The following is a 23,421-nucleotide window of genomic DNA, read 5'->3' on the forward strand; positions in this document are numbered from 1 at the left end:
CTCTAGCGACCACTAACCCGTATTTTCCACCTGGAAAATCACGTACCCGAGGGTTCTTTGCCCCTGTGGTCATTTTACCCAGCTTCTCCTGCGCCAATATACTCACGGGTTCCTTGCACCTATAGCAGTAATAAACCTACGGTTTATGGCAGACTCTCTAAATTGCTCTGATATTGATAACCTCGGGTTTCTTTTCCTAGTAATAACTTACCCTAACCCTAATTATTTCATGGGTTCCTTTCCTAGTCCTCGTATACCCGCGGGCCCTTACTGTACTCTCCATATACGTACGACGCTCTCAAAGCAATAACAAATGTGTGAAAATAATAAGGCAAATTCCAATTTCTACTGATCGCTGTACCCCTAGCTCGAAATGCCCATCTGGGAGCCTCGAAGCACACTTCGAGAACCATTGCGTGTGTTCTCCTTGCTTACGTGAATGTAACCATACTCGTTCATACTATGTGCCCGAATGTATGTAATTTTTCACGTTTTCAACGCATTATTTATTTGCTTTTATACGCATACTACAGGATAAACTAGAAATAAATGAAATACAATCGAATCCCGTTTTAACGAATACCGTTACAGCGAAAATTCCGTTTTAACGAACACTTTCCGAATCCCCCAGATAAATTTACATAGGAACAAAATGCAAATACGTAGAATTCCTTTATAACGAAATTTCGTTATAGCAAAGCGATTTCTCTGGTCTCTTGGAGTTCGTTATAACGGGATTTGACTGTACGTATTACAAATCTAGAATACTTGTACAGAACCAGAATACCTGTGGTCCATCTGTTGTCCTGCCTTCTTGCGAATATGTCCAGCCCCTTTCCATTATAAACGTTCAATTCTTTCCACGATATCATATATGATGCATACGTAAATAATTATTTACTGGTATATTTGCCTGGTTTTTCTCTAAACCGGCTGACCTCTGGTCAGAGTTAGACTGTATAAGAGAAGTTCTACTGCACTTAGTCCAGAAGCGTATTTACAGGGGGTAAGCGGGCTATATCTTGGGGTGACATACCCTTGGCTCCAAGCGATGCCCTTCCGGGAGTCGCGAAGCATAGTTCGAGAAACACTCGTGTGTGGTGGGATTTTCTACTTGTTCACTTGAATGTAGTAACCATGTTTACGCATATTAAGTGCACGAATGTAGTAATTTTCCACGTTCTTTCGAGGCATTATATATTTCAATCAATTTTTATGCATATTTGGAATGTTGCTTTTAGAAGACATTATTATTATTGTTTTTGAAATTCCTTGCATGAGTCATCCCTGAATTCACTATAATTCAGGGCTTAAGTGCGAGGAAATATTAAATAATAGCAAAAATTACAGGTTTTTTCTTCAAAATTACTAGTAGAAAAAAAATCGGTTTTTGCTACACGTTAAATTATATTATTTCAATTTGATTAAAATAAAGATATAGGCCATTTTGAATGAATAATACAATGAATTTGTAATGAAATCATTGTATATCAAATTTAATATATGTTCCTTTATGAAAACATTATTAATACTGTTTTTGAAATTCTTTGAATGAATCAGCCCTGAATTCATCATAATACAGGGGTTAAATGTAAAGAAATATTAAATAATTGCAAAAATTCCAGATTGTTTTTTTTTCAGTTATTGTAAAGAAAACAATCGATTTTCGCAACACTTTAATTCTACAATTTCAATTAGTTTCAAATTTAGGTATTTATTATTTTGTGTATTGTAATGATTTTGCATTTTTTGGTATATTAATCATGAAATGCTGTAGTCTTACTTTTTTTTTTAAGAAAATTTATTTATGATCTTGCATTGAATGCTACACTGGTGTAAGAAATTAAGAGAATTTGCAGACTTGATCGATTATCTCTAGAACTACTGTACCGATTTTAATGAAATTTGATATGTACATACATTGATACAATACAAAAGAAATAACCATTCGATAATTGTAATGCACACGCATGATCGTGCGTAACACTCGTTGGAGTCGGAATGAAGGTATGAAACAGCGGTTGCAGAATAAACAAAAAATGAGTTAATAGGGGGTTTGGTCCCCTCTTACAGATATACAGGTCTTGCAGCGTGATTTCATACTTGAAATAAGGCAGTTTATCATTTCCTGTGGCAATTGGACCCACTCGTTCAGCAACACTGTTTTCATTCCCTGGATGGTTCCCGGAGGGAGGTTGCGAGTTGCAATTGCCCTCCCCAGAGCGTCCGAGACATGCTCTCTAGGGTTAAGGTCTGGAGATCTGGCTGGCCAATCCATCCGGCGAATATCCTCACTCTCTAGAAAATCGTCGAGCAGAAGAGCTCTATGTGCCCTCGCGTTATCGTCCATTAAAATGAACTCGGGGCCAACTGCACCCCCTGAAGAGACGAACATAGGGCTCCAAGACCTCATCCCTATACCTCACACCAGTCACAGTGCCTCTTTCAAAGACATGGAGAGGTGTGCGGCCATCCAATATGATGCCTGCCCAGAATATTAAACCTCCTCCGCCATAATGGTCGATTTCGCGGACATTGGAAGGTAGGTAGCGGGTCCCTGGTTCTCTCCATATTAACGTACGGCGAGAATCGGTGCTTAGGCTGAACTGGGACTCATCAGTGAAGAGAACGGTCGCCCATTGATCCATACTCCAATATCTATGCTCTCTGCACCATAATAAACGGATTCTCCTGTCCGTAGAAATGAGCGGGACGCAAACAGCAGGTCTTCTTGCAAGCAACCCTCTCTCATGAAGTCTTTTGGAAACAGTCGCCCTTGATACACGGGTTCCTGTGGCTGCATACAAGTCACGAGAGAGAGCACTCTTGTTACGTCTCGCTATAATCGACAAATGGCGATCTTCTCTGGCCGTCGTGGCTCTTGGACGACCTTGCCCAGGCTTTCTCTCTATGGATCCGGTATCCTGGAACTGTTTCCATAAGTTACACACGACGCTGGGCGTTAAATTGAACTCTCTACAAATCTGGACTTGAGATTGGCCTGCTTCTATCCTCCCCACAATTCGCCACCTCATTCCATCATCTAAACGTTGGTGGTTACTCATTTTTACTGTTACAATTTGAAATTAGCCGATTGCTGCAAAATAACACCAAGAAATTCGCCGAGGTGTGCTAGCGAACGAAATGCGTCTTAACTTACGCGCGCTTATAAAAAGCCTGTTTCTCTACTGGCTCCGCCTACACACACGTGTACGCTTACGTATTTGGCGTACAAGATTTGCATTTTTGTCTAGAAGCAGTGGTTTCACATTCAGTTCAGTTCTTTTCATGAAATTTGATAAAATATGCAAATTCTCTTAATTTATTTCACCAGTGTATATGATTTTTTTGAACGATTTTAAAATTCATAACTGTTTGCAAAATTTTCAGTGATCCATTATATCAGTCAACTTGAAATTTTATAATTTTTATATTATTGAATGTGATAGATATTTTTTAAATAAATAATCTTTAACTTTTTGATGAACATAACTTTTCTCTAAAAGTTAGAAGAAAGAAAACTGTCTTTTACATGTTTGTTTGATTTGATTGAATTGTTCTATCAGACATGAATTCGACGCTATAATTGTATGTTAAATTATGTTTTAATTAATGTAATTTTTAATAGGTCGTGAAATCGATTTCTAGAAAATTTTGTAGTTTTCACTTTTTCTGAATAGAATTACTACAAGATTCAAAAAAAGAGGAGAAATTTTTTCAAGTCGTCTTTTCGTGTTGCAGTGAATTCAGTTTTATTGAAATTCCTTTTCTCTTTGAAGTTTCGATTATTAAAAAGGAATTCATTGACTTGAAATTTTGAACTTTTTAAAATTTAATTTTTAAAATATGTTTCTATTTTAAAAACAATTTGATATTGTTTTAATAACTTTTTTTTTTGTAGGCTCGGACCAAGGTAAAGATAATTACTCTGACTAAAGTTTTCAATTATACTTTTATTGTATTCCATGGTTTTTACAATTCTTTTCGCTAAATTTGCTCGATTATTGCATTGCTTTTTTCTCTTGATGATTTCATTTTGATTCATTATAATTGAAGTCTTATATTATTTATATCACAAATTTAGAAAAGATTCAGTATCGATCTCACGATTTTTCCGAATTTTCTCACTTTGGATGAATTATTTTATAATTATATATATTTATTTTATTTATTTATTTTTTATCCATACAATATTGCTTGGCCGAAGCCTATACAAGGGAATGCAGTGTTTGACAGTGGCGATTGATGTTACAAAAGAAATCAAATCGTTGTACAATCAATAATGTTTGACGGGAGGTTGTTCCAATCGGTTACTGTTCGAGGAAAGAAACTAAATTTGAAACAATCAGTGGATGCAAAGATGGGTTTTAAGTTTTCTGAATGGTTAATTCTTTATGAAAAGTATGAAGCTGGAGTTAAAAAATTGGAACTGTCGATATGAAAATGGCCACGAAGGATTTTGAAAAGGAAAGTTAATCGAGAGATATGTCTACGGGTGGAAAGCGGTTGCATATGGAATGAGAGAGATAAAAACTAACTTCGGATACTTGATTTTGAAATTATTTCATAATCATATCTTCAGTAATTATTTTTTACACTTCTTTTGGATATAAATTGATCATTATGGCCTATATAATTTTTTGAAAACTCTCTCGATTGATACTTTGGAAATCATTGATAAGTTGACCCCTATTCCACCGAATGCATAGGTAAAAGTTCGGGTATTTATTGTATATCCAGTAAAACGCTTGAAAGTTTCAAAATTTTAAAACACATTTTGAGACGTGCTTTTTTTTTTGCAACACCGTGTAATTGATTACTAGCATTTCGATATTTTTCGGTTTTGATGATAATCAAAGTAATTCATTACTTCCAAATAAATTTGAACCTTTATTACTGAAACAAGTCTGACCTTTATATTTCAAACCACTTGTATTCGAAGTAATGCAAGTCTAAAAATCGGATAAATGATATATTTTGAGTTAAGCATAATTTGATTGTGATATAATGTAACTTTATTCAATAGAATTTGTCATCTTATTTTCAGTGATATTTAGTTTCGAACAATCTGAATTACTGGAACTTCAGGAACTGAAAATCCCTGGTCGTTTTAATAGCGTTTTTTGTGATATATGGATCGGAATTATTGCTTTGTTAATAGATGAACATTCAATGATGCAGCATTTCAATAAATTTAATAATTCCATACGTCAATGTTGTTTTGTCATTTTTTATAGATTGTGTTTTATAATAATAATACTTTTGCGACTTCCATCAGAGTCATAAACCAGCACCTCCTACAAATAGAAGGCCTCCGCACGTTGCTCGTGACGTCTGCAAGTAGTCCATTTCCCCTCAGAATATTAAGGGAAACTTCCACTTCTAGTGTCAGTATCATCGTTGTGCGGGAAAGGAACGATCGAGCTCAGAATTGGCGATCCCTATGCCCCATATCCAATCACCATGCGGTATTTGTGAGCCAACCAGGAGGATTCTACGCCAAAATAAGAAGAAACGAAATAGGATGCTGTGGTTCAAAATGTGGCAAACTTGCTAGATAGTCTTAATGACGTTACAGATAAACTTGGCAACCCGTGCGATGGCCTTCTATCTGTAGGTGGTGCTGTGCAAACCCGTGTATTTACAACCAAGTCAAATATAAACGTCAGCAATACAAGTTTTCGATAAATATTAAGAACAACAAGAGAAACTGAAAACTCGCTTTTTATTGAATTTTCTAGTTTCATAGCTGAAATGAAGATTGTGTGTTGCCGTTGAATGGGTTCAAAAATTAAACAGGTTCAATGTCTTTTTCTAATCATGGTCATCACATGTCTGGACTGAGAGGGAAAATGTTACTTCTGGTAGAACCTTTCAATACCGATTATCATTCATGTAACGCATACATCCTCAACCCATGGCCTACGACTTTATACCTAATTTTACTATTAATTATTACAAAGAACTTGAGTGAATAACGACTGACTCTGAATGCGAAACAGAATCAATAGTGAAAAATGCATGAAGTCGGTGCTAAATCTAAAGACTGTGCCATGAAGCTGGGCTGGAAGAGATGTCGGCAACGGGATAAGTCCGGCGACAGAGTCCCCGCGTTCATTCAGTGATAAATCTAAATGTAAATACAATGGCCACAACAGGCAAACTGTCCAAAGAGTGGTTGAAAAAGAATAAAAAATTTTCAAGAGTTGTGGATGTCAAATATATTGAAAATTCAGCAACACACAAAATGAAAGTAATTCTTATGGAAAAACTAAAAAATATTTCGTGTTATTTATTCTTGTTTTTGCGATACCATCTAATAACAGTGCATCACCATCATTAAGACTTTTCCTTGTAGTTTTCACTATAGATAGTAAGGAGGTACCTGATGAACAGGGCCATCTCAACGCAGTGGTGTATTTACATGGGGGGGGGGGGGGGGGCTTAGCTGGCACGGGGTGGCAAAATTTCTATAAATCTCAATAAATCCACCTCTCCCCAGACAACGAGGGACTAGGTGAGCGAGTGACCAAAAGAGTGGCCTAGAGAGTCTGCAAGCACGTGAGTGAGTAAAGGAGTGACTTAGTGCGTGAGCAAGCATGTGAATGACCAAAAGAATGACCTAGAGCATGAGTAAATGTGTAAATGATCAAAAGAGTAACCTATAAAGCAAAGAACCATATCAATGAGCGATCAAAAGAGCGAGTGCAAGTATGTGATTGACCAAAACAGTGTTCAAGCATGTGAGTGAGCAAAACGGCGTGCAAGCATGTGAGTGAGCAAAACGACGTGCAAGCATGTGAATGACTAAAAAAGTGACTTAAGGAGAGTGTGAGCATGAGAGTGACCAAAAGAGCGACTTAGAAACATGGGTGTGTTTGCAGGAGTTGGGGGGGGGGGGGGGAGGCCAAGCGTGTTATAGCACAGGATGGCGAATTCGAGGAAAGGGTAGTCAAGAAAACTAGACTAGAATGAGAGAAGGGCAGCAAAATTCGTGTAGCCCACTGGCGGCAAACCCATGAACAGCACTATAGGTCCCAGGAACAAGTAATGCATTAGTGTCCCCCCCCCCCCAAAAAAAAGTCTGACGCTATTGATGTGAATTGTGCGCTATACAAGGTCATCAGAGGCCAAATGAGCCCACGCATTGAGACCTTAGAGGAGATATACAATTACACCCCTCCTCTAAGGTTAAGATGGCCTTGTTGAGGATTATGGCTTGAAAGTCAAACGAATAAGGCCGTAGTTGAGAAAATAATGTATTCTGATTGCCAGGAAAACCAGGAATGCCAGGATTGGAGGGTGCCATTGGCACCCTTATTTTAAACAAACAAAGTGATAATGCGCTACCTCGTGGTATGGCGTTCAGGACACCAGATTCACCTGCCCTTCCGTAGTGATGGTCTCGCCCACGGAGATGAGTTCAGCGGAATTGATTCATCAACGGTTCTTCTTCCAAAATCATCGTTATGCTATTAAAAATTGAAAAGACAATCAAAATTAGGAATTGGTTTTTACTCCACTGAGCTCACGACCCATTAAAGGATCATTCAAGTGGCCCGCGGCAAGTTAACAAATCGTGTGAGTGGCCCACACTCTCAAAAAGATTGAGCTTTCGTGGTGTGAATTTCTCAATAAAGTACCTGATTCACATTATAAAGTACAAGCGTAATTACTAAAAAACACGGATATTTATCCGGTTTTTCTCTAAACCGCGGCACACCTTTGGTCACAGTTAAGTTAGACTACTTTACCGCACACCAACTCCGGTCATATATATATCGTCATACGGCAAATTCCAACCAGTGGAGCTGGGTGGGAAATGAAGGCTCCATCCATCGGCGCGGTCGCCCCAGGTAAAGAACATGCTTTTTACGTTCGATGCCCGGATTCGAACCCGTGGACTTCAGTGGTAACCTTCATAGTGGAACATGAGCATCTTACTACTGCGCCACTCGGGCTACTCCAGTTGTACTGTATTTAGTACAGAGGTTTATTCACGGAAGGGGGCTATAGCCCAGGGTGCAAATTTTAGCGCGATGAGTGGTCAAAAAAATTAGAGTGGAGTAGTAGCAGCCAGATTTTCGTGTAATCCACAGGCGGTAAACTATAAATCCGCCTCTGCTTAGATAATGTGGGGCTAGGTCAGTGAAGGACCAGAAGAATGACCTAGAGCAGGGATTCTTAACCTATGGGTCGCGAGGGGCTTTCGAGATGGGTCGTAAGAATCTGCTTACAGCGAGGTGTTCTTGAGCTATTTGGTCATGACCCACTTGATTCCCGGGGTTTCCAAGATGGGTCGTACAAATACACTTACAGCCAGAGATTCTTGAGCTTTAGGTCATGACCAATATTTGATTCGCATGGGTCTCCGAATTGGGTAGTGTAAATCCACTTATAGCCAGTGATTCTTGAACTATGGGTCACGGCTCAGACTTGATTCACAGGGTATTCCGAGATGGGTCGAGCACAACCACTCACAATAGGGATTCTTGAACTATGTAGGTCAAGACCAAAACTTAATTCACTGTAGCTTCGTAGATGAGTCGTTCGAATCCACTTACAGTCCGGTTACAAATGCACTTATTGCATCACTGGTGTCATTAATTTCGAAAAACAAACAGTTTGATGGGTCGCGAAGCTGATGTTGTGGCGGATTTTGAGTCGCGACTGGAAAAGGTTGAGAAGCCCCCTGATCTAGAAAGTGTGCAAGCATTTGCACGATCAAAAGAGCGTCCTAGAGAGAGAGAGAGGAGGGACCAATTCAGAGAGAGTGAGTGATAAAAGGAGTGGCCGAAACAGCGTGCAAGTATGTGAGTTACCACAACAGTATGCAAGCATCGGAGTGACCAAAGGATCAACGAACACAAAAAAAGTGCGCGGCAGAGTGTACAAGCATGTGCATGGCAAAAAAGTGACCCAAAGAGTGAGTCATCAGATCAATGAGTGAGTAAAAAAGTGATCTAGACAGCAATAGACTAGGTCAGTCAGTAACCAAAAGTGTGTGAAAGCATGGGAGCATTTTTTGGTACGGAAAAACAATTAGTTCAAATTTTTTGTCAATAGAGGTCACTGAACGAATGCAATCCAGAGTCCTATAAAATGCAGGGTGTGCGATTAATAGCTCATTTCCTGAATTTTCCTGTTACTAACGCTTACATAGGCATTTCATTGTGATGTCAACATTACTACAACTAAACCACATATGCACCTCCGTCCATATGCCTCTGCGGAACTTCAAACGAATTGGTGCATGTTGAATGTGCGTGCCCGTGTTATGAACCTAACGTGAAGCTTGTTTCTGTGTAATGCTTGTTATAGTGCTGCCATCTACCGCATATTTTTCGAGCTATGAGTGAAGTGTAATGTTTTTGATGATTTTACCGTTGTAGTCCTGTTGCTCTCTGCGGTGAGAATTTATAATGGGGAAATCGGCTTGCATTCGCCCCTTGAAGTTGGGAACCACAGGAAACCAACTCCAGCCGACCACCACTGCGGCGACGGTGGGGTTCGAACCCGCGACCTCGCGATGCGAGTCATTCAATATCAGTGATGTCAACATTGGCGGATTGGACACCATTGGTGAAGTTGATCTTAAAGCTTCATCCATGGATCGCCCGCTGAAGCTTTACGAACTCTTCGGACTAAGAAAGATTGAAGAAAGATTCAAGTCCAATCATTCCTGCCGGAGATTCGGGAAGCGACCTCCATCGACGAAAATTCGAATTATTGACCAAAAACGAAAATCTCTTTTTGTAAGAAAAACTTTTTCGCGAACCGCATTTAAATATAACAATTCCTTCAATTTTTTTGAATTTTTAAACTTTTACGAATTTATGGGACACCCTGTAGATACGAAGCGTGTCCAGAAAATTATATTTACGGAAAATTCACGGACAACAGTTTGCCACTAGTGAGTGAGTGACCGAGTGATTTAGCAAGTGAGTGGCCGAATGAGTTGATGAATGAACTAGCGAACAAGTGATCGAGCGAGTGAGTAAACCGTATGAGTAAGCTACATAAATCACGGGGCGGGGGAGTGAGCGATTGAGTGAGTGACCGAGTGAGTGGTGAATTACCAAGTGAGTGAGTGATTGAGTGAGAGACCAAGTTAGTGGGTGAGTGAGCGATTGAGTGAATGAATCGGTGAATGTATGCGTAACTGAATGAATAAGTGATTGAGTGAGAGACCAAGTTAGTGGGTGAGTGAGCGATTGAGTGAATGAATCGGTGAATGTATGCGTAACTGAATGAATAAGTGATAAAGTGACCATATGAGTGACCGAGTGAGTAAATGATTAGGTGAGTCAGTGACCTATGAGTGACTAAGCAAGTGAGGAACCGTATGAGTGACAGATTCAGTGAGGAACCGTATGAGTGACAGATTCAGTGAGGAACCGTATTAGTTAATGTTAAGTTGATTTTAAGTATCTGAGTGATGACAGTCTCCTAATCAATGGGTGAGTGACCGGGTGTGTGAGCAGGTGAGTTACCCACCTGCTCGCACACTCGATCATTTGCACACCTACTCACTCACTCACTCACTTACTCACCGACCCTGGCTCACTTAATCAATCACTCACTTGCTTACTTGCTCACTGTCTCACTCACCTGCTCACTCAATCATTCGCTACATCACTTGGACCAGTGTTTCCCAAACTGGGCAATATCGGCCCCCCCCCACCTCCCCGGTGGGCTATGGAATGGTCCAGGTAGGCGATAGAAGCTACGAGTATAACTTGGGATCCTATGGGTTCCCTTGAGTTAGGGTGAGGGCAAACAATTCCCAAAGAAGGTGGGCGATGGAACAAAAAATGTTTGGGAAACTGACTTAGACCATAGTTTCCCAAACTTTTCATTCCATCGCCCCCTTCTTCGGAATTTTTTTTTTCTCATCGCCGACAATTCAAGTGAACCCACAGGATCCTATGTTAAATCCGTAGCTTCTATCACCCCCCCCCCCCCTGGACCATTCCATCGCCCACCAGGGGGCGATATTGCCCACTTTGGGTAACACTGACCTAGACGATGAATCGTTTGTCGGTGAGTTTTAACACCGATAAATTTTCCTTTCGGTAAACAACGTGGTCCACATTCAAACAAGGGCCACAAAAATCATTAAACTACTTTTATGCTTTAAGAAAAACATATTTTAATTATTTTTCTTAATTTATTAATTAGATTTTTTTTTATGTTATTTTGCTGTGCTATTCGATTCAGTATTTCATCGGTAAAAAAAATTAATACCAAAAGGGGAGGCCACAAACAATATGGGGCCTAAGGCCACCGAAGTCGGACAGCTCTGAGTTTAGAAAGGTTTCTATACTTTATCCCAGTGATCATTTAAGTTCAGGCAGGGTGGGTCAAATTGAAGCTTCCCACGGAGCCCACGGGCCACCAACTCACGAAATTTAGTGGCATCTTAAAAAAGGGCCAACGGGGCCCCGAGTTAAAGTGGAATAAAATTAATTAAAGACTTTTTTTTTCTGAAATTATTTCTTTTATTATTTATCAATTTTGATTAGTTCTGAAATGATTTTTTTCACTAATCTGAAATTTATTTTGATAATTACTGATAAAATTGTTTAATTCTGGGATCAGTTTGAATTATTATTAATTGTTTTGTTAATTATCATCTGAAATCAAGTTTTTTTTCGACTAATTCTGAAATTATTTGTTTCAAAAATTCTAAAACTATTTCTTTCTTCAATTCTGGAATTAATTCTTTCATTAATTCTGAGTTTTCATCAATTTGTTATGAAATTAATTCTTTCATTTATTCTAGAATTATTTCTTTCATTAAATGCGTAATTATTTCTTTCATTAAATGCGTAATTATTTCTTTCACTAATTTAGAAATTAATTCTTTCATTAATTTCGAAATTAATTCTTTCATTAATTTTGAAATTATTTCTTTCATTTATTCTACAATATATAAATCGTTTTTTAATGTTTTCAACCCTTTTTCTGAAAATGACGGGCGGGCCACGAGGGCAGCATAGAGGGCCAAATGTGGCCCGCGGCCCATGGGTTGAAGACCCTGCTTTATCCGATGAGTTAATAAAAAACAACTTGAACACACGTGGCAAGAAGGGATTGATGATTAAATGTGTGGACGTGGACGCAGTTTCCAACGTTTATTCATTCTTAGGCCGTTAATATGAGTCATAAAATGTATTTATATTTGGAAAAAAGCAATAAATTGCAATAAATGTCTTGTTATTTTCCCACGAAAACACGGTTTTGCGTCATCAAGTACGAAAAAAAAACCGATTAGAACCCTCCATGTTTACATGATTCTGGAAAGAAAGAAAGAACGCGTGAAAAATCGGTGACTTCTTCGCAAAAATACGCATTTGTTTACATAAAAATAACGTCGATTCATGTGTTGCCTCGTTTATTTGAAAAGAATGTATTTCCTGTGAGGGACCTTGGAGACTTTTATGTGGGGGGGGGGGGGGGTGCCCATGTCGACAATACTTTTCAGGGCCGTCCATATAAAACTAACTATTGATAGATTCCTCCGGATGCCCCAAGAAATAATTTTTTACTGGCAATAACAGATTTGTAGTCCGAAAAATATTCATTCGGGGGCCCCTAGCTGGAACTTTGTTAAACTCTTTTTTTGTGAATGCCAACTTTGGTCAAAGAAATTTTCAAGGGCCCCTCTGTATTTAATTTTTGTTGTATGAAACAGAGTGAAATTTATCCCGTCCACCGGCCCAAGATTCTTTAAAAAAAAAGGGCCCTCTATGAGATATTCACAGGTGGCAAGATTTTTTTTTTAATGTCCCTATCATTTACCCACTAAACTTTTCCGTGTGGGCCCTTTTTTGGGTCTGCTATGATTTTTTAAGGGCTTTCTGTATTAAATTTTTAATGTGTGAAACAATAAAATTCGTCTCGGGTCCCCGGGGTCGAGATTCTTTAGAGCAGTGTTTCCCGAAGTGGGCAATATCACCTCCTGGTGAGCGATGGAATAGTTCAGGAGAGCGATAGAAGCTACGGATTTAGCACAGGAGCCTATGGGTTCACTTGAGTTGGGGGCGATGAGAGAAAGAAATTTCTGATGAAGGGGGCGATGGAACAAATACTTTGGGAAACTACGCTTTAAAACACTCTATAATATATTCTGGTATGTCATAGTATAAAAAAAAAAGCAAAATGTGACAAGATGCATTCAGGGACCCTTGCTGAAGCGAACACAGTTTCTTCGTATGGGGGCCATGTACACTTTGGTGAGCCCCTCTATGTTTAATTTCACGTGTGATTTTTGATTTGATTCACGTGTTTAATTTAACCAAATGTGATAAAATTCATCCTGGGACCCTGTGCCAAAGTTTTTTTAGGGGCCGTATATCTCTCTACTCTATAATATAAAATCACAAACTCGAAAAGGGCCCGTTTCTATGCAACGGAAGTTGGTAACGATTTTGTGCGACGAAAATCGGTAACGTTCCTTGGTGTTTCCGGTTACGATTTTGGGTCAAGTTTTCATTTAACTCCGGAATGTATCGGGAACCGTTTAACCCATCGGGATCAAGTTATGTGTTTGTACCGAGTATGTATATATATCACCACTGCCCCAACACACAGGGTCTGGGTACACAGGGCGGGGCATTGGACAGATACCTTCATATGGAAGTCGACAGGTTCATTTTGAGGTGCCCTTGATGGATCTCATTGTTTTCTTGTTGATTTAACATTGAAAAATGTGCAATAGCGGAAGCCCGAGATAAGTCCAGTCTGGATCTCTACTAAAATATACGAATTGGGTCCCGGGTCCTTGGTGGTCTTGAATTCTATTTGCTGGTAAAATGGATAAAAGGGAGAATTTTTGGTGGCCCTCATGGGGGATGTCCGACTCAGAATTTTAATGTCAGTGACTGGCTCTTGATTCGGACCATAAGCTGGCGTAAGGGCTAGCCCCCCCCCCCACCCTGAGGACCCCATGTGAATAGGGACAAATATAATTTTATTTAATGAATTAATAAAGAATAATATTTTTTCGAAGGACAATCCAATCAGGGACCCACCTTTGGAGTGGGCACAAAAGGCTCAGGGGGAAGGGCACAACGAATTTCTTAGAGAAATTGCGGGTTATCAGCCTTCGCCTTCAAATAGCATTGAAATTAACAGAAATCGATTATAACATGTAAAGAAATTTTCTTTAAAAAAAAAAATTTAATAACAAATTTTTGATCATGTTGGGGGTGGGGGGGGCACGAGCCCCTACGTCCCCCTGCCCACGACTATGATTCCAATATGCTACTACTAACAAAGACATGCGCCTCGTCCATATTCCTCTGCGGAACTTATAATGAATCGGTATGGTGACCCTTCTGTGAAGTTTGTTTCTGTGTAATGCTTGTTATGTGTAGTGCTGCCATCTGCAATCAATGTTTTTAAACTATGAGTTTTTTTCTCAACTCATAGTGAGTGAAGTGTAACAAATGAATAATTGTATCGTTGTAAGGCCTGTTGCTCTTTGCGGCGAGACTTTTCAACGGGGAGATCGGCTCGCATTCGCGCCTCGAAGTTGGGAACCACAGAAAACCAACTTCAGCCGACCACCACTGCAGCGACGGTGGGGTTCGAACCCGGATGCGAGTCTGTCACTATGACCACTCGACCACCACAGCGGCCAATTTCAATATGCTATAGTAGTTGGGGGTATAGCTAACGAAATTTTGCTGACAATGGGGTAATCAAAAATTTGTTGACGTAATATTTGAAAATGGCCCCATATTACTTATTGGTTCATACAAATCTGCGGGATTTCCGGGCCATTTTACTGATGCGGCCCGCAACGCTGCAGCTGACCGCTATGAATATCGCTATATATGGAACAAAAAGTAGTTGGTCATCCCTAATGTAGACGATAAGGTCAACGTTACGAAGGTTTCGACAGCTGGCTGATGCGAAGATAAATCCAGGAAATAAAATTCAACTGGCTTTGCAGGGAATCGAACCCACGTCCTCTCACTTGCCGGGTGGCTTATAAACAAACAATATATAATCCTAGCTACATTATAAAAATTTACCTCATCGTGATTGGTTGAAATGAGTGATGAGCCATTAAGTCACTAGTGGAATTTTTGCTGGCGACGTTTAATAATAGATATACATAAAGTACATATATACAGTCGGTTTCCGTTTTAACGAATACCGTTATAGCGAACATTTCGTTTTAACGAAAACTTTCCTAATCCCCCCAAGATAAGTTTGCATAGAAAGAATGTAAAAATCTGGAATTCCTTTATAACGAAATTCCGTTGTTACGAAATGATTTCTCTGGTCTCTTGGAGTTTGTTATAACGGGATTCGACTGTATATGCATACATGAATTGGAAGTTATAGAATACAGGGGGAGGGGGGGACTGTATAAAAATTTCGATTTTTTTTTTTATTCTGTGGCACAATATTTTCACTCTTGAAACTGGTACAGAGTGCTTTCTGTACACATTTTGAGTTTATTTTTTCGGAAATTGGAACCGTACCTCAACGACGAACGGTTAATACAATCGACTTTCGTTAAAACGTCAGTCCATTATAGCACCCATCTCATTTTAAAGATCGGCATGACACGTGTTCCAAATATTTTCCTTCTTCCACTATGTCATTTTTATCCAATATAACGACCGGTAAATATAGTTCTAGCCATTACAGCGATCGAACTCAACTCGGCCCCGCTTTTTGGCAAAGAAATGGACAAAAACCTTCATGGAGTGTATTTGACCTCGACCTTTGATGCTTGTAGAAGAAAAAGTTATGAAGCATAAATGGTTTAAAGATAAAGCGTTGTCTGCAGAAAGACCGGTGGTCAACTAGCGCCGTATCTGGAAACGGGGCAAATCAAAGGCACACTGTGGCAACACCGTCTATAGCAGTAAGCCTCGTCACGTCACTGAAGTCGTCCATTTTGTAACAAGCTACTCCCTAGCTTGTTATAAATATTTGTGGAATTATTAATTAATATTTAATTCACCCTAATCACTTAATTTTAATGAAGCCTTTTAGAATATATTTATATTTACTACGCCAGACAGTCTGGGAATTGGGTCGGACCTTTTATTCAGAAATGAGCAAATCCATGTATATTTTGGGTACCATATTGGTACTATAGACAAGGTACCCCATGACTACCTAGCAAGTTTGCTTCATTTGAAACACAGCATCCTACTTCGTTTCTTCTTATTTTGGCGTAGAATCTTCATGATTGGCTCACAAATACTGCACAGTGATTGGATGTGGGGCATAGAAATCGCCAATTCTGAGTCCGATCATTTCTTTTCAGTAGGAACTAAATTTATAATGAACAAAATTTTGTAAATGCATTCGATCTCTGGAGCCCTAGGCCAAGCACGGATTCACTTTTCATCCCACCCAATAGGCAAATTGTATGAGGAAAATAGGCATCTGCAAATTACGGAACGATCCAACGAACCCACGCAATAAATCAATCCTCCCGATCTGAGTGCCCAGGCAGAGAGATGTTCTGGGACAAAATACTTACATATTTTTATACTTCACTCGAAAATCATCGTGCCAGATCTCCTCAAGTAGGCCCTATGGGCATGAAGCCAAGGGGTATGGACACAGGGGCTAAGGTTGCCCCGCTACCATAGACAGCTCTGCTAGATTCAGAAAGAGTAGTCACATTTCTGCCCACCATATTTCACTTTTAAGCTAAACTGAAGAGCCAAAAAAACTGGTACAGGCATGCGTATGCAAATAAAGAGATATAGAACCAATCAGAGTACGGCAACACAACAAGTGGTGTTATAGTCGGCGCACGAGAGATGGGACATAGCATCTCCGAGGTAGCGATGAAATTTGGATTTTCACGTACGACCATTTCACGAGTGTACCGTGAATATCGGGAATCCGGTAAATAATTAAATCTACGACATCGCTGCGGCCGGAAAAAGATCATGCAAGAACGGGACTGACCCTGACGAGAATCATTAAACGTGACAGACGTGCAACCCTTCCGCAAATTGCTGCAGATTTCAATGCTGGGCCATCAACAAGTGTCAGCGTGCGAACCATTCAACGAAACATCATCGATATGGGCTTTCGGAGCCGAAGGCCCACTCGTGTACCCTTGATGACTGCACGACACAAAGCTTTACGCCTCGCCTGGGCCCGACAACACCGACATTGGACTGTTGAGGACTGGAAACACGTTGCCTGGTCTGACGAGTCTCGGTTCCAATTGCTTCGAGCTGATGGACGTGTACGGGTATGGAGACAACCTCATGAATCCATGGACCCTACATCTCAACAGGGGACTGTTCAAGCTGGTGGAGGCTCTGTGATGGTATGGGGCGTGTGCAGTTGGCGTGATATGGGACCCCTGATACGTCTAGATACGACTCTGACAGGTGACAGGTACGTAAGCATCCTGTCTGATCACCATTGGGCATTCCGACGGACTTGGACAATTTCAGCAGGACAATGCGACACCCCACACGTCCAGAATTGCTACAAAGTGGCTCCAGGAACACTCTTCTGACTTTAGACACTTCCGCTGGCCACCAAAATCCCCAGACATGACCATTATTTAACATATCTGGGATGCCTTGCAACGTGCTGTTCAGAAGAGATCTCCACCCCCTCTTACTCCTACGGATTTATGGACAGCCCTGCAGGATTCATGGTGTCAATTACCTCCAGCACTACTTCAGACATTAGTCGAGTCCATGCCACGTCGTGTTGCGGCACTTCTGCGTGCTCGCGGGGGCCCTACACGATATTAGGCAGGTTTGCCAGTTTTTTTGGCTCTTCAGTGTATATTTCTTCACAGTTCTTTGTGTGTGTGTCCCCCCTATTCAACCCTTGTAGTGGTTTCCCTTCGGCAGTTTCTCCGTGGTCTCCTTAGAACATCCCCGGACCGCAAGGGAGCCATATGGCCCCAGGTTGAGAAACACTGATTTAGAACGTCAAAAAGCCGACGAAAATATTTGGCGACTTAAAACCAAACGGTTTCTCCTCTCTAAAACAAAAAAACGGGGAATATCCTGCTATGGACACTGCATTTTTTTAGCAAAAGCTGTCCAAGAACCGCAACTCGCCTAGAAAAAAAAATTCCAATAAGAAATAGCCTAATGTTGAAAGAACGATTCTGTCAACAAGCCTATAGTAAAAGGTGGGTGTGTAGGAAGAAAATGGCGATGGCTTCAGTCAGGCCCGTCTTAGAAGCAAAGCCAAGTGGTTTTTTTAGGCCCTACCGGGTAATTTCTAGAAAATTTTAACCACTTCTTATTTATGTGAAGCCCCTCTTCTTTCGAGGCCCCCGGGCCGTGCCCGGGTGGGCCCATGCGTTAAGACGGCACTGGCTTCAGTGGCTTCTGCTTGTTTAGGTAGAAGATCTTTGACGTGGTAAAAGAGTGAACGGTTGAACTTCCAAGATGTCACTCTTCGCTATTATTACGAAGGTTTCGACAACTACCTGGGGGCCCCGCTCCAGTTTGTGGGGGGGCCATGAACGTACTGTCCCGAAACTTTTCGGAAAACGCTTGTTTCGATTTTAATTGGGCGATATTGACTTCCAAAGATATATTCAGTTTTTTTTTAATATCACATATAAATACATATTTACTTTTTTTTTTTTTTCATGTGTCCCTTATGCAAGACTAAAGTGTAGCGAAGTGAATGGTCCTTGATTTTCGTATACACGGTGATTAAGAAAGAATCATCCGATTTCAAAATGACTCTACACTTGAAATTGAAAATCAACAAAAATTGTTCATAACACGTAACACATTTTCCCCTGTATATTCACATTATTACTTAGCGTTCTATTCTCTCTTTTAATTTTTAAGAAATATACAATTTTCAAATCGGGTGATTCTGTCTAAGTCACCCTGTAAAAGTACTAACTTGATATCGTCCGCCGTATGCCAGAAGCACGAATGTACAATTTTTCTTTTATTATTATCAGCTGTTTGGATACCTTGTTTTGCTATCGAAGTTGTGAGACCCCCCAGGGGATTCGCGAAACACGGTTTGCACACCACTGGTCTAGTGGTTTAGGGCGCTCCTAGGGCGGCAAGTTGGCAAATTCCTATTTCCTGCTTCCTGCAAGGCCAGTTGAGTTTTCTTCCCTGGATTTATCTTCGCATCTACCAGCAGTCGAAACCTTCGTACCCTGTCTACAGGGCTGTCTCAAGACCATCATGGGCCCCCGGGCCAAGTGATTTTTTGCGAGGTTTCTACCTGGTAAATTCTCGAAAATTTCAACCAGATTTCATTTTGTGAGGCCCCTTCTTCGCTGGAGGCCCGGGTGGGCACACTGCCTTGTATATAGGCTACACTCTAACTTTAAACGCTTAAGAAAACAATATGCACATGAGAAAAAACACATTGATACGAAAATTCTAATTTTTACTTTTTCTAGCCATATACTTACATTCTCGAACACACACATTATTTTGCACGAAAATGAAAAAATAATACGCAAAAATTACATAATAAAGCTGTAAAAAAGCATAATACGGGGGAAAAAAACTATAAGACTCCATTTACATAAAATGAGAATATTTCTACGAAGACTAATTGCGTGTTATGAAAATATTTTTCAAAACTTAAAAAAACAACCGTTATGATATTTTCATTTGTGCGGGGGGGGGGGGGCGACCTCAGAGCAAGGGGTCCTTAAGGGCAGTTTTCCAATGAGGTTCAATAACAATTCAAGTTGATGTATTCAGGATACCATCGTAACTTTGAGTGCTCAAGAAAACAATATGCACAAAAAGAAAACCACATTGATCAGAAAAATGGTAATTTTTACTGCTTCTAGCCACAAACATACACACTATTTTGCATGAAAAAAAGTAATGAGAAAAGATTACATAATGGCGGTTGTAGAGAAGCATAATACGGAAAAAAAGTAGACTCGGACTCTTCTCATTTATAAATTGAGAATATTTCTACGAAGATTAATTGCTATGAAAATATCAAGGAAACCGATATATATTTTCTGGATTTTATGTAACTCGGAAAGAAAAGTCATCTGATCTACACCGGGACTCGAATCCGGGCCCTCTCTTGCATACCGGGCAAGGATGCTACCATCTACACCACTGGAGACACGATTCTGACTTTCTTTGCACTGTGGCGTGAGGCGCTGAAGTAGAGGCATTGACAGCTTCTCTTAACTTCAGCAAATGGCCTCCAGGTGGGACGAATGAATGAATGCCAGAACTTTGCCACTGGACTTATCCCGTTGCCGAGATCTCTTCCAGCCTAGCTTCGTGGCAGAGTCTGGAACACTTTATTTTGTGTCAGCTCCAGGTGGGACGGTAGAGCTAGACGGCTTTTTCTCAGCTCACTATATCAAGGAAACAGATATTTCCTGGATAACATTCTGAGGTGAACTCGGAAAAAAAAGTCATCTTGTCACCGCCTGGGTGACTTGATGACTTTTGGACCTGGATCTCGAACCCAGCCCCTCTTGCATACCGGGCAAGCATGCTACCATCTTTCCGAGTTCAACTCGGTATAACATCCAGAAAATATGTGTTTCCTTGATATATTGGGCTAAGAAAAGCCGTCTATATGTCTACCGTCCCACCTGGGAGCCATTTGCTGAAGTTAAGAGAGGTTGTTATTGCTTCTACTTCAGCGCCTCACGCCACAGTGCGTGAAATAAGAAAGGCAGAGCCGTGTCTTCAGTGGTGTCGATGGTAGCATCCCCTTCCCCGGTATGCAAGAGGGCCTGGGTTCGAGTCCCGGCGGAGACCAGATGACTTTTCTTTCCGAGATCGCCTCGACATAAAATCCAGAAAATATCTGCTTCCTTGATATATTTTCGCTGAGAAAAACCGTCTATCTGTTATGAAAATATTTTTCAAAACTGTTATGATGTTTTTTTTTTACTTCTATTCCTCTTAAGGGGGCCCTTAATGGCAGTTTGCCAATGATGTTCAATAACAATTCAAGTTTATATGTTTTTCGGACTACCTCTTTCAATTTAAAATACTCAAGAAAACAATTTACACATGGAAAAAAACCACATTGATCAGAAAACTCCCGTTCTTAATGTACATAATCACACTTACGACAATGTACTTGAACAATAGTTTTCAGGAAAAAAAAATAATGCGCAATATGACTTTAAGTTGCAAAAAAGCATAATACGAAAAAATACTATCAGGGTTTCATTTATAAATGAGAATATTTCTACGAAGACTAGTTGCCAATTAACATATAAAGAGCCTAAAAAGAGATCATAATCAACGATATTATGATTAATGTTTTGAAATCAACAAATGCTAGAAGGCGTAAAAAGATCATAGGCAAAGAATTATGGGCATTTTCTATGAATTTGCCTTTTACCTTCTTCGAAATATTCCTTGTTTGAGATCCAATATTGCTTGAAACCGTCCAGTGAAGCGAGCATCGCACCACCGATCCAAGATCCAAACCTCTGTTCTTCTGGAACGCAAGAGCTTCTCACGCCCACCAGCACAGTTGGAGGACTGATGACACCAAGATCATTCGCCAAACGTTCTTTGAATCCTTTGATCAGACTGTTCCCACCGGCAACGATAACGTTCGCAAAAAGGCTTGGCCACATCTGCTGGTCACACAACTTGATACTATTCGACACTACCTGAGATACGCCAATTGCGTTTCCCGGAACGTTGTCGGCGTTCAATGGATCGAAGAGAGCTTCTGGAATTCGAAATCGTTCCATCCCAAAATCCCTGTTGTACCCATTTGGGAATTCATAGTGGATCGTTTCTATATCTGGTGACGTATACTTCACGTACTCGGATCGATTGATCTCCAGTACCTGACTTGAAAAGTCTTGAAGAACTTTTTTTGCCATGTAGTTATGCCACGACTCGGTCACATCGGGTAAATTGTGTTTTTTGGTCCACTCTGGTGGTTCGTTTTTTCCGACAGTCCTTTTTGATGAAACCATGTAAGTAGGTACAATGTCGATTTGACTAGTTTCAAGATACTGCTTGCACTGCATGCTGACGAAGTCACCGGCAAGAGAAGATTTCACAACAGCGTGTGGAAGTATATTCCCTTCAATGATTGGAACAGCGTAAGTTTGATTCGCACCACTATCCACAAGAAGTCCCGAATTCTGTCCTTTAGAAAACGCGAATAGCGGGGAGTTCTTTGCTAGACAGAAAGCAGGTACACCAAACTTCTCGAACATGATCTCGGTGAGCTTCTCGCGTTTCGCTCTAATGTTCCACGGGGGTTCCGACATGAGAACTGGATAATATCGCGGTGGAGATTTCACACAATTATTATAGGTATAACTTATTACTTTCTCGAACAAATCCCAGTCTTCAATCATCCCGTCTTCAAGGAACGACGACATTTCCACCCCCTCCCTAGCGACAGTGATGTGGCACGTGTCCATGTAATACTTTTTATTGATGTAACTGCCAACGGCTGCACCACAAACATCATCTCCGAACGTCGAGTTCTGCTCGCAAAGGACGCCTACGATATTCGGCATGTCCGTTCTGGGCGTATATTCACCTGCGTAACCGAGCCTGATGGAATGGTGACCAATGTCGTATACTAGGGAATCGACAACGTAATTGATATCCATTGTTGAAAGCCTCGGGGAAAAAAGCAAGAATGTGAAGTTATAGACTATACGTCCGCGGCTAAACCTAACAACATTCGAGCTCACAGAGATACTGCCGAAACGGAAGTGACAGCACCGAGACGAACTCTTGAAGTGTTCGCAGACCTCAAATGACCATCCTATTAACGGTGGAAATTGTTTACTTTTGGGTTGAAACAGTATCGAGCTGTCCAAGGTCTTTCAGGTGGCGTAAATTCATTCGCGATTCATTTTTGGCTGTTTTTGCACCAAATGGCGTTGTTTTCTTTTTCCTTCTTTTCTGTCATGTGTTTCCGAGAGATAATTTTTGGTTTTTTTTAAAATAATGTGATCCCCTCACGTATTCCCAAGAGATCTGTGGGCCTACCAGCTTCTAGTGATTATAAAAGAATAACCCGAGAGAAACTGACGCCTAGCACTTGCGATTACTATAGGTGCCCATATTCTGAGAGCGTATGCGCATTAGCGACAAATAGATGTTCGGGAATTGATATACTGTCGTCCTTCGGTATTCGCGGGGGTTATGTTCCGGGGTTCACCGTGAATAACACAAACCCTAAACTTTTCTTTTCCAATCATCTCGTATCTGCTTTTGGGCCGCTGAAGTAGAAGGGGCCGTCCGGTGATTCTCGGCGATGTTTTCTCTGAAAGAATATTATGAACATTAATACCACTGTTAGTATTTTCTTCTTCATTCCAGTAAATTTGTTAGTGTGTCTCTGGTGTATTGGTTAGCGCACTTGCCCGGTATGCAAGAGGATGCGGGTTCGAGTCCCGGAGGAGACACGAAAAATGCTCCCGAGAGGTGCCGTGGTAAG

The 23,421-nt window shown here is 40.5% G+C and overlaps 1 pseudogene; it reads right to left on the minus strand.

Annotated features, from left to right (window-relative positions):
* Window positions 1-21,310: 21,310 nt before the first annotated feature.
* On the minus strand, window positions 21,311-22,585 carry LOC149072569 (actin-like protein 6B pseudogene; annotated as a pseudogene).
* Between the last annotated feature and the right edge of the window lie 836 nt (window positions 22,586-23,421).

Source organism: Pholcus phalangioides, unplaced genomic scaffold, assembly GCF_987345545.1.
Source record: "Pholcus phalangioides strain wild (caught in Gottingen) unplaced genomic scaffold, Ppha-v1.0 ptg000017l_1, whole genome shotgun sequence".
In the NCBI taxonomy this organism is placed as follows: Eukaryota; Metazoa; Arthropoda; class Arachnida; order Araneae; family Pholcidae; genus Pholcus; species Pholcus phalangioides.